Here is a 13,442-nt window from a genome sequence, read left to right as displayed (position 1 = left end):
AGCGCGATTAGCATTGCTCCTAATCGTAACATGAAACGGCTACATTCGCTTTCTTTCTTTTCTCAAATTGTTACGGTAAGCCGTCTCTAGAAATTATTTAAGAATAAAAAGTAGATCGAAAGCTGCCATCACTGCCAGTGGTGCGCCGCCGCCTCTCTGTGCCGCATAAAAGTTACACACTAATTGTAATCAGGCTTGTAGCCTTCAGCCGACCTGATCAGGAGCATAACTTTTTGTCATTTCTGACCGAATGGCTTCGCTGCTACTGAAAATTTTTTTTTCTTTCAGCTAGGTACTTTCAGAAAGCAAAAATTTACACGCGAAAGCTCCAAAATGCCGATTTCCGCTACTTGTCGCCGGTTCCGCGGATGGGACCCCACATATCAGCATGGCGGTTGTTCACAACTCGGCCGCTAGATGGCGCCACATACACAAAATGGCAGCGCCCATGATAAAACGGTCCATAGGTGTTATCGGTCCTGGGAGAGGCGTGCAGGAAGCCAGACTGCGAAATAGGTGGAGATAGTGCGGCCGGCGGAAAGGCGAGGTTACCTTCTGATCCATCAAAAATGGACGTCACTGAACGCCTTTTCGGTTATTTATAGGTATGTTGACATTGGTCCGGCAGCGAAAGGCGGATTTAATTTTGAGAAAATATGATTTAAAACAATCCGGCAGTCTTATTCAAACTCGTGACGTCCTTAACGGAATGAACAGGCTTCACCGGAGACTGAGATACCCGTATTTTGCATTTTGGTGTCTTCTAGAGCGAAAAAACCTCCGTTTTCCAAGAGAATGGCCTATTTTACTAGAATGGCGTAGCCTGTCTGTACAGATGAATCCACGTACTCGTTAGTGGCTCTATAAACAGGAACCATTTTAAAGCTTTGTTGACGTTGCAGCAGCGTTTTGATCAAGGGTCACCCCAAGCGTGTATCAAAAAAGTTGAATGCGTAGTAACTCTTCAATTCTTCAGCTGCGGTGTAATATTTACTCTAGCCGCAAAATAATAAAGTAACACTAGCCGGACGTCTACGGATGGCCCTTGCTGCGTATGTCAGTCACTCGATACGTTGATGTTGTACCCAGACATAAAACAGAGAGTATGATTAAAAAAATATATATAGCAAAACTTCGTTTTTTTTCTTTGTCACTACAGGCAATTCTACGAAGCCGAAATATTCTAACCAAACCCTTCATTTACCGCAACATGAAAACCCTAATGGGAACCAGCCTGATAACAAGGTATGTGCATATATGAACTCATGCTCATTGCTTCACTTTTTGTTTTCTTGTCCGACTCCAATGCGCCGGCTCAGTTTGAGCATGTGGAAAAGGATCAAGTTAGCCATGAAACCTTTAAAAGATATCACGCCAACGCATTAGTTGTTTGACAATCTGGCGGAAACAAACAAAAAATAAATACCTCACGGTTGTTAACCTTTTCTCGCTAAAACAGACGCTGGGGCAAGTTGGTAATCCATTGAGGGTAGACATACCCATTGAGGGTATGTCCTCGTCTTTTTTGCGCTGTCTACCCTCAACCTTCTCTGCACTTTCATGGAGGTCAGCTAGCAATTTTTGATATACTGTTCCCCTCTTTCCTCCAGTCGCATAAAACGTCTAGCGTTAATAGCCTGTACAAGAGATTATGTCAGCGAACCGTGTTGACGTCGCACAACAAAGCACGGTGTCACATACATTTGGTAGTGTAAAACTGAATGAGAAAAGGAATACGTTCTACTGGTATGAAAATGGCCAAGCGACGCGGAAAGCCGATCTATGCGTGCAGCGGCATTTCACTGAACAACTGTGATGTCGAGGCAGCGTAGGCAGTGAGGCAGCTTTTCAGATCATTCGGTGTAAGGCGGGGGTAAAAGGTTTGGCTGGCTGGTCGTTTGGTCTGCCTTGGTTTGTGGGATTTTAACGTTCCAAAGCGACTCAGGCTATGAGGGATGCCGTAGTGAACTGCTCTAAAAATTTCGACCAGCTGGGGTTCCTTGACGTGCACTGACACCACACAGACACGGACGTCTTGCTTTCCGCGTCCATCGAAAAGAGGCCGTCGCTGGGACTCGATCCCGCATCTTGGAGCACAGTAGTCAAGCGCCCGAAACACTGCACCACCGCGGGTATGGTGTGCTGAAAGTGCGTCCTGCACTTTTGTAGCAATTGCTACAAAAGTGCAGGACGCACGATCATTGATACGGCTTGAATGCTGTTATGACATGTGAGGCTAAGCTGGGGATGATATGCAGGGTTGCGACAGCGCCACTCTGCAGCACTGAAAGAAACGCAGGCTTTGCATGAATATGAAGCTTGGTGGTGTTGGTTTGTCGCGTTTTGTTTTATTTTCCAGGAATGGTGATTTATTTATTCACTTATTAGCACATTAAAGCATCTACCGTTTGAGATATGATGAGGGGTGGGGCATTATAAAAACATATCTTAAAGTATTCATAATCAGCTTGAGCTAATGTGGGCCTGTCGTTGATAGTTGAAACTTCGTTTAACTGGCCATTGTATCGATGACCGGTCTGCTAGAATAGTGACTGCTGAAAGTTAAAACTTGTGACTTGCAGGGCATATACGTTGCATTCGGGCTGCTGGCACGGGCGACGAGGTATCCACAGAAAATTTACTTGTTGTCAAAATAGAAATGAATAGAACAGTTTATAGCAAAGGTAAAATCAGCTAGCCGTTCTACCATGGGATGGAATTTTACGCAAATTTAGTTGAAATCTATTTGCTGAAAAGCTCTAATTGTTCCAATATTTAGAAGGAGGTAAATATTCAGCTTGGTGTTAAACTTCATGAAGCTAGTGGGTAGTTATGGAAGCCTAATGCGGGTAAAAAAAAAAAAAACCTTTTCTGTGCTTAAGGTTTGGTTCCAGAAATATTTGGAAAGCGTGGCGCCTAATGGTCCGAGGAGAGAGGGCAACAACATTTCTATATGCATCCTACAAGGCTGTTGGGAAGATCTGTGCGGTTAACAAGTTATATACCAGTTACATTAAGCGTTAAGTGGGCACAAAAAAAAATGTTTGAATAGACTTGTTATACTATTGCGCATGTCTAAAGCTCGATGAGTCTTTTGACGTAATTGTGCACTTATTTATTACTTAGGTGCTGCATAATATCGACAATGGTGAATAGAATGAGCACCGCTTAAGAGGCAATAATTGACACGAGCCAAGTGCTACACTTGTCTTGTCTGTTATCAAGCCACTTTGCTGAGAAGATGTTTTGGAGGTTATTGTACGGTAAGCGAAACAATTGACTACTACGCGGAAGATAATAAATGACTAGCACAGCTCAGGAGCAGGCTGTGGAGTGGGAAAATGAATAAATAAATTAAATGTTGCATTTTATGTCCTCTGCGTATACAGAAGCTTATTCAACGAATGTTCTAGCGAAAACTTTCCAAAATCATTAACAACAAATATTTCAAGAACAAGCCCTCGGCCGTGGTAATCATAATACACTGCAAAACATTCCTAGCAACAAAGCCTATTAACTGAAATTTATTATCCAACAATTTAGTTAACACATTTGAGTGGTTAGTGCCCATGAAGAGTTCAATATCGTGGACAAGATAATGATATATCAGTTTTTGAAACGAAAAAAAAGCAATTTTCAAAGACCGACAGCGAAAGTAAATTCACCGCTTTTCATCGCACACTAACCAAAATGAGCGCTTTAGACGCCTACGAAGCTACGTAGAAACGCGACGTCCGTTAATGACGTGCTGGTGTGGCTACTGCGCGCGATTCCAATTGCACGAGCCATTCCGCCATTTCCTGCATGTTCTTCCTTTCGCCTCCTAGAGCAGAGTATACAGATTTGTTTTCACTAGCACGGATGTCTTGCAGCCTCCAGGGGAAGTACGTTTGACTGGGCGGGTTTCCGAGGCTCCCTCGCTTATTTTCGGCCGAAGATCATTCACAAAACTAGGGTGGGCTTTTTTTTTTTTTTCGAAGCAGTAGATAAGTGCTGGGCTGGTCTCGACTAACATGTGCAGAGAGGCGTGAGTCGCATATCCTTCCTGCATATAATCTACTTAATTCATGACAAACAGCGAATTCCTATCGCCTATGTGCGATGCCCTAGAATAGGCTAGCTTTGCACATAATTATTGTGCAGCAATTCGTCGCGTCGACGATCGAGCGGACTTCGTTCGTGGGAATATTGAGGACGAGGAGGCTGCGTGCATGTTCAGGACGATTTTGAAAACAGGTCCATTACGTGGTTGTTAGTTTTGAATGCGGAGGAGCCAGAGGAAGTGAATGAAAGGTATTCGCGTGGCCTAGTCTGCAGTATTGTTTTGTTTTGCTGAACAAAGTTAAAAAATTGCTGCAAAGTAACAAGCTATCTTTTAATGATTGCCTTGAGGAGCAAAAGGTCCGTTGAAAAGTTATAGATCGACTTGAAAAAAAAGCTAGTGGTGAACTTTGTATCAATGATCGATTTTTTTTTTTTTTTCGAAGAGTTTGCCACAAGGCATAAGTCGAGAAAGGGGGAATGGGATGCAGGAGATAGAAAGTTAAAAGAAGGAGTGCAGTCCAGTTGTGCTTATGAATTCGAGAAGGTTGGCAGTATAGCGATTGTCCATTGTCCATTTGTCATAATCACTATCGCGATTCCACCGCAGGCCCACCTTCATGATTATCCGTTGCCTGATGGGCGTTGTTGATGGACATGTCCACAACAAGTGGCGCACATCGCAGACGTCAGGTGGAGTGTCACAGTGAGGGCACCTGTCAGTCACTGGTAGGTCTTTTTCCCGCCATCGATGTCGAACAGATGGGGTCAGAGCCGCCCCTGCCCGGATCCGGCGCACTGTCACCTCCTCCTGCCGAGTAAGACTACGGGGGAGAGGGTGCGAACACGGAGGAATGAGAGCGCGTGTTCGGTGGCGCAGAACTTGCGAATCGGAAACGTGGGACAGGAACGGATCTGCTTGTATGTTATGTGGATCGCGAGCATGGCCGCGAATCCTGTGTATGCGAATAGGACATGGGTACTTTGAACATAGCAAATGTATGGACTGTGTTATTTGGAATGTGCGTCGAACGGCCTTAAGCTGTTTAAGGGCAGTGAGAGAGTCTGTGTAAAGATGAACTGCATTGAATGTAGGAACTGGTGGGAGGGAATGTATAGCATTGTAAATTGCTTGGAGTTCCAGTGCCAGAGGGGTGCACGTATCTGCGGTATATGTCACGTGAGTGTTGAGATGCGGATGAGAGGGACTATACACGGCAGTAACTCCTCGCTCTCACAACTTTATTTACTGGCCATGAAAAAAGTTTTCACATGACCAGCTCGTGACCTATATTTCTAGCCCTGCGCAAACGCTAAGGATTATCGGGAAAAGAAGCTCCTCAAAAGCGCGCTTTGTTCTCTTAGGCGCAACTGGAGACGTCGAAATGGTACCGCTGTCACGTAAAAGTTTTTTGATTATTATTGCGCCAGTTGTAGTTTAAGACCGCTAACATTTGCGTGAGTGGTAGCCTCGTGAGAACAAATCAAAACAAATCAATAGACAGGCAACAACTTCTGAGCTGACACTTGCTCCTCAAGCCATACATTAAAAATTAGGTGATAAGTAATTATTACTTAACTTTAGGTAAGACAAAGTACTGCCGCCTTTGCAACGCGACTCTAAACAGCCTTCATCTGGTTTCACTGGGGCTAGGACGTGCCTTCATTTTAAAACCAGTCTTGGTTACATTTATCCAGGACCACTACTATTGCACTGAGTTTACTTACGCATGATACCCGGGAAAGTGCCAATTTCAGACATTAACAATGTGATCAAGTTTGGTCGTAGACAATGTGAAAAATAACAATTAGCGTGGCAATTGGCGCACTACCATTGCAACAGTTCTATTGTATTTGAAAATATTATTAGTATAGTAATACCTAGACTCATGATAGGCTTGAAATTTGTTCCTATCTTGAGCGTAAGACACACACAACCGTTTTCGGCCGACGAAACCTGGCCAGGGACTCTCTTAATCAGCGGCGGTGACCTGAAAGGAAAACGCGGATGAGCGCCAGTTCGAATGGAAATCGAATCACTGACCTTTGCATTTGAGGTGCGGCGCGCTACGACGCAGCTGTCACTCAATCAGGGTTGACTCTTGTATGCCAGAGCTAGATGTGGCAGGCGTATGGAAATGAGGCCGCGAATCGTGGAAGTAATAGGACTCCCACACATATCATCATCATCCTCATCCACCTGACGAAACCCGTTGTAGGGTAAATATTTCTCCCATATATTTCCAATGTCAGTTACATCTATTTAATTCTTTGTCAACTGCCTCCACTTGATCCCCGCAAATTTCCGAATCATTCGTCCACCTGACTTTCTGCCTTCCGCTACTTCGCTTGCCTTCCCTTTCAGTTCACTCTGTCCCCCTAAGCGACCATCGTATATCTCGCGCCCGCTTTACATGACCTGCCCATGCCCATATCTTGTATACGAAAGGAGAAACGCGATGAGTGGCTAAGGCTGTGGCCCACATATATGTGAGAGGAAAAAAATCAAACTTCATTAAGCGAGATGCAGCACACGTCGAAGGAAGAATTATAAACTGCTGTGCATTCCGATACAACGTTGTTATAGCAAGTACATCGGCCGCCATTTGCGCGTGAACCTACTTCCGAGCGCGGAATTGGGAACCAGTTCACGTAAGAACACAAAGAAATAACAGAAATGATTGCTGACGCATCAAGAGAGTTTGTGCAGAAAACCTATTAGCAAAGAAACACTTAAAATTAGATAATAGAAAGAAAGGCTTTGAGGTAACTTTTTCGGGGGGAAGTAGTGCGATAAACCGTAGTAAAAAGTGATATAGCGTTTATTATTTACACAAATTTTTATTACATATGATTACAGCTACATGATAAAGGCTGACCGCCGAAGAATTGACGCGTTTGAATTGTGGTGCTGGCGAAGACTCTTGAGAGTTCCTTGGACTGCCAGAAGATCAAATCAGTCGATATTGTCGACCATAAACCCTGACTGCTCATTGGAGGGTCAAATTCTAAAGTCAAAACTCAGCTACTTTGGTCATCTGATGAGAAGAGAGGAGTCGCTGGAGAAAGATTTGATGTTGGGAAAGATTGAGGGTCACCGGAGACGGGGTAGGCAGCGAACGCGATGGTTAGATGGCTTCCTCGAGGCACTGCTGATGAAGTTATGTGATGTTAGAAAGATAGTGAGAGACCGGAAAGCGTGGCGTGACATGGTCCATAGGGTCCCGAAGAGTCGGACACGACTGAACGACTGAACTGAACTGACAGCTACATGCCGCTATGAGTAGTAGATTGCTACACATGCAATACTCATTAGATGCGCTCAAGATTCTATACTTAGCTCATTTTAACCATGGACCCTACGTAAGAGCATTGTGTCGAAAACTAATAATCATAGCTGCAAAGATGGCATTTCGGGACTCGCATGGGCTCACGAGAATTTGCAAAATCGTAGGAATATTTACTACCATTTTTCGAGAAATTTTTAAACCAGAACGATGAACTTAATAGAAGCTTGCATGAAAAAAAAAAAATCAATTTATAAAACTGTTAATAATACGCTTTATGACCCAGAAGACGTCTTATGACTGTTGCTTTGGCTCAGCCACTAGTTTACCCCGCCACTATATGTTGCTGTGCTGAGTGTACCAGGAAGGGAGCCGAATTCCTGTTTTTTTATGTGGTCCACAAATACTCCTCAGAGCTTTAAATATTCTGTGATCTATGAAAAACCGTTTCAGCTTGTGTGTTCTATCCTTGCACATATTTCTTTTGTATGGCGAAGCTTTGTTGTAATTTCTATCCTGATAACCCAAAAATAGAGCGAACGAAACCATGACTTTATGACGACATATTTCATTTCTCTATTTTAGTGCTTTGCTTTTAAAGTATTCGGCCAGAAAGACGGTATCAAAGTTTCAAAGTTTTCTCTTTAGGAGCCTAAAGACCCGGATCCTCCTACAGCATTTCTTACTTGTTGCTTTTGGCCAGCGTCTCCTGCCATTTTTTGCTCGCCGCATTGCAGATATTCAGGCATGGCGGCCATGAATTCGCACCACTGACTCCAAAGAGACAATATGGTTGCCTGACGTGTTTCTGATTCTAGAGTGTCCTCCATTTTTTGGGGATACCATTTTTTGCTTCTCGAAGCAAAGCCAAAGCCTTTGAGCAGCCAGCTGTCAACATCGCTGCTATCGTACGAGTTGTACTCGATGCAAGCGTCGAACTCATTTAGTCCTTTAAATTGTCATGATCGCAATGCCCATATCATGGAAGTAGACCTTATCTTGAGGCCCAGGAGAAATGGGCAGTATCAACTAAAGGGAGAGTCATGGAGCAAGTTGTGGAAAAGGCAACAGCAGCTCAACTCTGCCCCTTCGTAAAGGCAGCATGGACTTTTGCATCTAATGGCCGAAACAGTATACATTACGAGGTGCACTTGCCTGAGGCCAGGTGGCCAAGCTTCTTGTACTATAATAAAAAAAGCGCACATAAGCAGGCTCCGAATAATACGCTTTCATATTTATGCCGAACCTTTTCGTGCACTCGCGTGCATTGTATGTGCTCATCAAAAAACCAAATTTAAGGTGCTAATAATAAAAATAAAAGCAGAATTCTTCCATAGGAGGGATTTTGGGTTTCATACATCGCATTAGATAAAGCCTCGGCGGCGTTGCTGGTCGGTTGGGACATACACGCCTGCCGCTGATCAATAGAAAACACGCAACGAGCAGACTGATTCCAATATTAAAACAAAACAATCATGATGCCAATGGGTTCCGATGTCGATGTCAGAAGTGATATAACTTATAGTAGGCAAAATAATGTGCATAATTGGCCACTTAACGCCACGAAAAGGGACAATAAAATCGTGCTCTCGGAAAGATTTGTATTTTTACGCGCTCTCGCATGTGCGTGTGTGCGTGTGTGTGTGCGTGTGTGCGTGTGTGCTTGCGTGCGTGTGTGTGTGTGTGTGTGTGTGTGTGTGTGTGTGTGTGTGTGTGTGTGTGTGTGTGCGCGCGCGCGCGTGTGTGTGTGTGTGTGTGTGTGTGTGTGTGTGTGTGCGCGCGCGCGCGCGCGTGTGTGTGTGTGTGTGTGTGTGTGTGTGTGTGTGTGTGTGTGTGTGTGTGTGTGTGTGTGTGTGTGTGTGTGTGTGTGTGTTTTGTTAGGGCACAAATGGCAGTACAGAACATTAAATGTAATCCGAATAAATTTTTCCATTCAAGGGCTAATTCTAGAGGCGCATAAAAAGCAAATAAAGCACATGCGTGTGGCCGACGCGAACTGAGTGATTCCTCGTCCTTTCTGCGTTATAGCTGCGTGTACCTGCGAAATTTTCGCACCCGAGTTATATGCAGCTCAATTTCTCAGAACGCCGGACGCCCCGAAATTATGAGGAGGAGCCCCGATTTTTTCACGCTTGACAAGTATTCCAGAGATTATCAAAATAAGCTAAATAAATGATTGCGATCAATATATTTCTTTTTTTGGAGGACTCATGTGGAACGAGTTGGGCATTTTTTTCTCGTTTGTTTCACTGTTTAACTGAGGGTTCTCCTTTTGGCACATTCTAGCACTGCAGGCATGTGGCGACGCCGAAGGAGAATTTTGAATCCTGCTTTTCACTCCCGGCACTTGAACTCATTTGTGCCTGTAATCAGCCGAAGGTGTGAATCCCTGGTGGCCCAACTGGAGAGCAATAATGTGGTTGACTCTGAAGGCTACTTCGATATACTGACCACACTGACATCAACCACGTGCGGTGTGTTATTAGGTGAGGTCACTTGCAGACACGGGGAGGTGAACTCGGGTGAGGGAAAGCGGCAATTATAGAGAACATGCCCCTAGTCATAATAACTATACAATACTTGAGAACTGAAAATATCGCAGGCACGAAAACGAGGGCATTAAAATAGTCTTTGTCCACCTTCCTTCCTACGCTTACGGCGCGGTTCAGGTATCTACAGAAGGAAGTGTAACATATTGTTACGTACTCAGTATGTAACGGGGGTGTTTATTGGTAGTCTAAAGCGCTGCGAGTCACGCAAGGAGCACCAGCACACACCACTGTGTCTTCCGTTTCTTCGTCTTCTCTCTAGCCCCTTCTTCCTTTCCTGACGCCCCGAAGCACGTGACACTTCCCCCCTCGCAGACGAAGCCCCAGGACAAGCAGTTTAGAAAGGTGCCGGGGATGGAACCTTTTTAGTCGAGCGACATGCACCACCTGGGTCCGGCGTGAGCATCGTCCACTTTTGGTGCGGCGTGAAATTACATAGTTCACGTCACTCAGGCGCTCCAAAACGACAAAAGGGCCGCTATAACGAAACAGCAGCTTTTGGGCTAAACCACGCTTGCGCAGCGGCGTCCACAGCAACATTAAATCACCGGGCACATAAGAGACATGTGGGCGTCGGTTGTCATAACGCTCCTTCGACCGTTCCTGTGAGTCTAGGATGCGGAGGCGGGCAACGCGGCGAGCTTCTTCGGCTCGACATAAAGTAGTGGCGATAGAAGGCTCGTTGTGGAGGGAGAAAGGAAGGATGGTATCAAGACTACTGCGGGGAACTCGAGCATACAGGAGGTAAAACGGACTGTAGCCAGTCGTCTCATGCTGTGCAGTGTTATAAGCGAATGTAATAAAAGGGAGAATTTCATCCCAGTTCTTGTGATGAGAGTCCACGTACATCGCCAACATAGTGGTCAGAGTACGGTTGGTCCGTTCAACAAGTCCATTCGATTGCGGGTGATACGGCGTTGTATGACGGTAATCGCAGGTGCATAGACGAAGCAGTTCTTCAATAACTTCAGCAGTAAATTGGCGCCCACGGTCACTGATCAGAACTCGAGGAGGGCCATGGCGCAGGACGAGAAATCGCTGAAGAAATAGGGATACTTCGTAAGCAGTGGCTGAGGGTATTGCGGCTGTTTCTGAATATCGAGTGAGATGGTCAAAACATACCACTATCCACCGGTTACCGTTAGAAGATCGCGGAAAAGGACCCAAGAGGTCGATGCCCACCTGCTCAAAGGGTGTGGTCGGAGGCGCAATAGGGTGCAGCGGTCCAGGTGGACGGGAAGTAGGGAGCTTGTACTGCTGGCACTTGACACAACTGGCTACATAGCGCTGAATGACTTGACGCATTTTCGGCCAGTAAAAGCGTTCCTGTGTGCGATGAAGGGTCCGGGCGACTCCCAAGTGGCCCGACGTGGTATCGTCGTGCATCATTTCAAGAACGGGAATGCGGAGGTTTTCCTGCACGACGAGGAGAAAACGTGCACCTCCGGGGTTGAAATTCTTCTTGTAAAGTAAGCCGGCACGAACGCAGAAACGCGCATCTCTTGAATCGTGAGCGGCAGAGAAGAGCGGTGCCAAAGTCTGATCGTTGCGTTGCTCTGTCTGGAACAGTTGAGGGTCAGGAAACGTTGCCGAGATAGGCGCCAGGTAGTCATCAAAGTTGTCATCATCACTACCAGTTGATGAAAGCGGCAAGCGTGACAGACAGTCACCGTCAGCATGTTGGCGGCCGCTTTTGTATGCCACAGTGAAGTTAAACTCTTGCAACCGCAATGCCCATCGAGCGAGCCGGCCGCAAGGGTCACGAAGATTTACGAGCCAACAGAGCGAATGGTGGTCAGTGACGATGGTAAAAACATTGCCATATAGGTAGGAACGGAATCTTTGCACCGCAAAAACCACTGCGAGGCACTCTTGTTCAGTAACGGTGTAGTTGCGCTCCGCCTTGATGAACGAACGACTAGCATAGGCTATCACGTGCTGATCGGTGCCATGACGCTGGATGAGCACAGCACCAACGCCCACGCCACTAGCGTCGGTGTGAACCTCGATGGGGGCAGAAGGACAGAAGTGACGTAGGATAGGTCCCGATGTCATAAGGAATTTGAGGTGCCGGAAGGCAGAGTCGCAGTCAGTAGTCCAATTGAACGGTGCATCTTTGTGCAAAAGGCACGTGAGCGGGTATGCGATGTCAGCGAATCTGGGCACAAAACGACGAAAATAGGAGCATAGTCCTAAAAAGCTCCGAAGCTGCTTCACTGATTTCGGTGCTGTAAAGCTGGTTACAGCCGCAATCTTTTGAGGATCCGGCCGAACACCATCCTTATCGACCAAGTAACCAAGAACAATTGTTTGGCGTTCGCCAAAGTGGCACTTCATAGAGTTGAGGAGGAGGCCTGCTCGCTCAATGCAATCGAGAACGATGGCGAGGCGGCTATTGTGTTCTTGAAAGGTCTTGCCGAAGATCACAACGTCGTCCAAATAGCACAAACAAATTTTCCACTTGAGTCCACGCAGAATGGTGTCCATGAATCGTTCGAACGTGGCAGGCGCATTGCACAATCCAAAGGGCATTACGTTGAACTCATAGAGACCATTGGGGGTCACAAATGCCGTCTTTTCTTTGTCACTTGGGTTCATCGGTATCTGCCAGTAACCCGATATCAAGTCTACCGAGGAGAAGTATGACGCCGAATGAAGACAGTCGATTGCATCGTCAATACGTGGAAGTGGATATACATCTTTTTTGGTGACGGCGTTAAGGCGACGATAGTCCACACAGAAACGCCATGTGTTGTCTTTTTTTTTAACGAGAATAACTGGAGCCGCCCAAGGACTTGAAGATTCCTGGATAACGCCACGTTGGAGCATGTCATGAACTTGATCGTCAATAAGCTGACGTTCGTCCGGAGACACACGATAGGGCTTCTGTCTGATCGGGCGAGAAATTCCAGTATAAATCGAATGATGGATGCGAGAATTTGGAATCGGTGGCTGATGATCTCTGGCGAAGTCGAAAACCGAAACATGCTTGGAGAGCAGGTCTGTCAAAATTCGGCGTTCCTGTGCTCCCAACGCTGTGTTTATCATTGCCTGGATTCGAGACTCTGCAAAATGAGATGCTTTCTCTTCAGGAGCATGGTTACTTAGTGCCGCCACGTAATTCGACACACCTTCCTCGTAATGAGCGAGCCTCATGCCACGAGGCAAGACGGCTGGTTCGTTTGAATAGTTTACAGTCCACAGCAAGGTGTGGCCTCTGGTGACTGAAACTATGCAACGAGGCACCAAGACACTCTTCTTTGCGCAGGCCAGCGTTGTAGGTTCCACTACGGCGTCGAAATTCTCGCTCAAATTCGTAGATGAGATAACTTGAATGAATTCTCCGGACCTCGAAGGTACAACTGTATCTTCAGACACAGAAAACGCTCCTAAATCGAGCGACGAGGTTTCTACAAGGGCCGACATCAACGCAGCATTAAGCGAGATCTGTCCACTACGGCAGTCTAACGTTGCACCACACTGTTGCAAAAAGTCTATACCTAGAATTACTTCATGCGTGGAACGAGGCAACACTGTGAATTCGGTTCGGAACGCTTGGCCACCA

The sequence above is a fragment of the Amblyomma maculatum genome, chromosome 1, assembly GCF_055883805.1.
Source record: "Amblyomma maculatum isolate TAMU_Amacu chromosome 1, ASM5588380v1, whole genome shotgun sequence".
Taxonomy (NCBI): Eukaryota; Metazoa; Arthropoda; class Arachnida; order Ixodida; family Ixodidae; genus Amblyomma; species Amblyomma maculatum.
Note: the sequence above shows the minus strand (reverse complement) of the source record.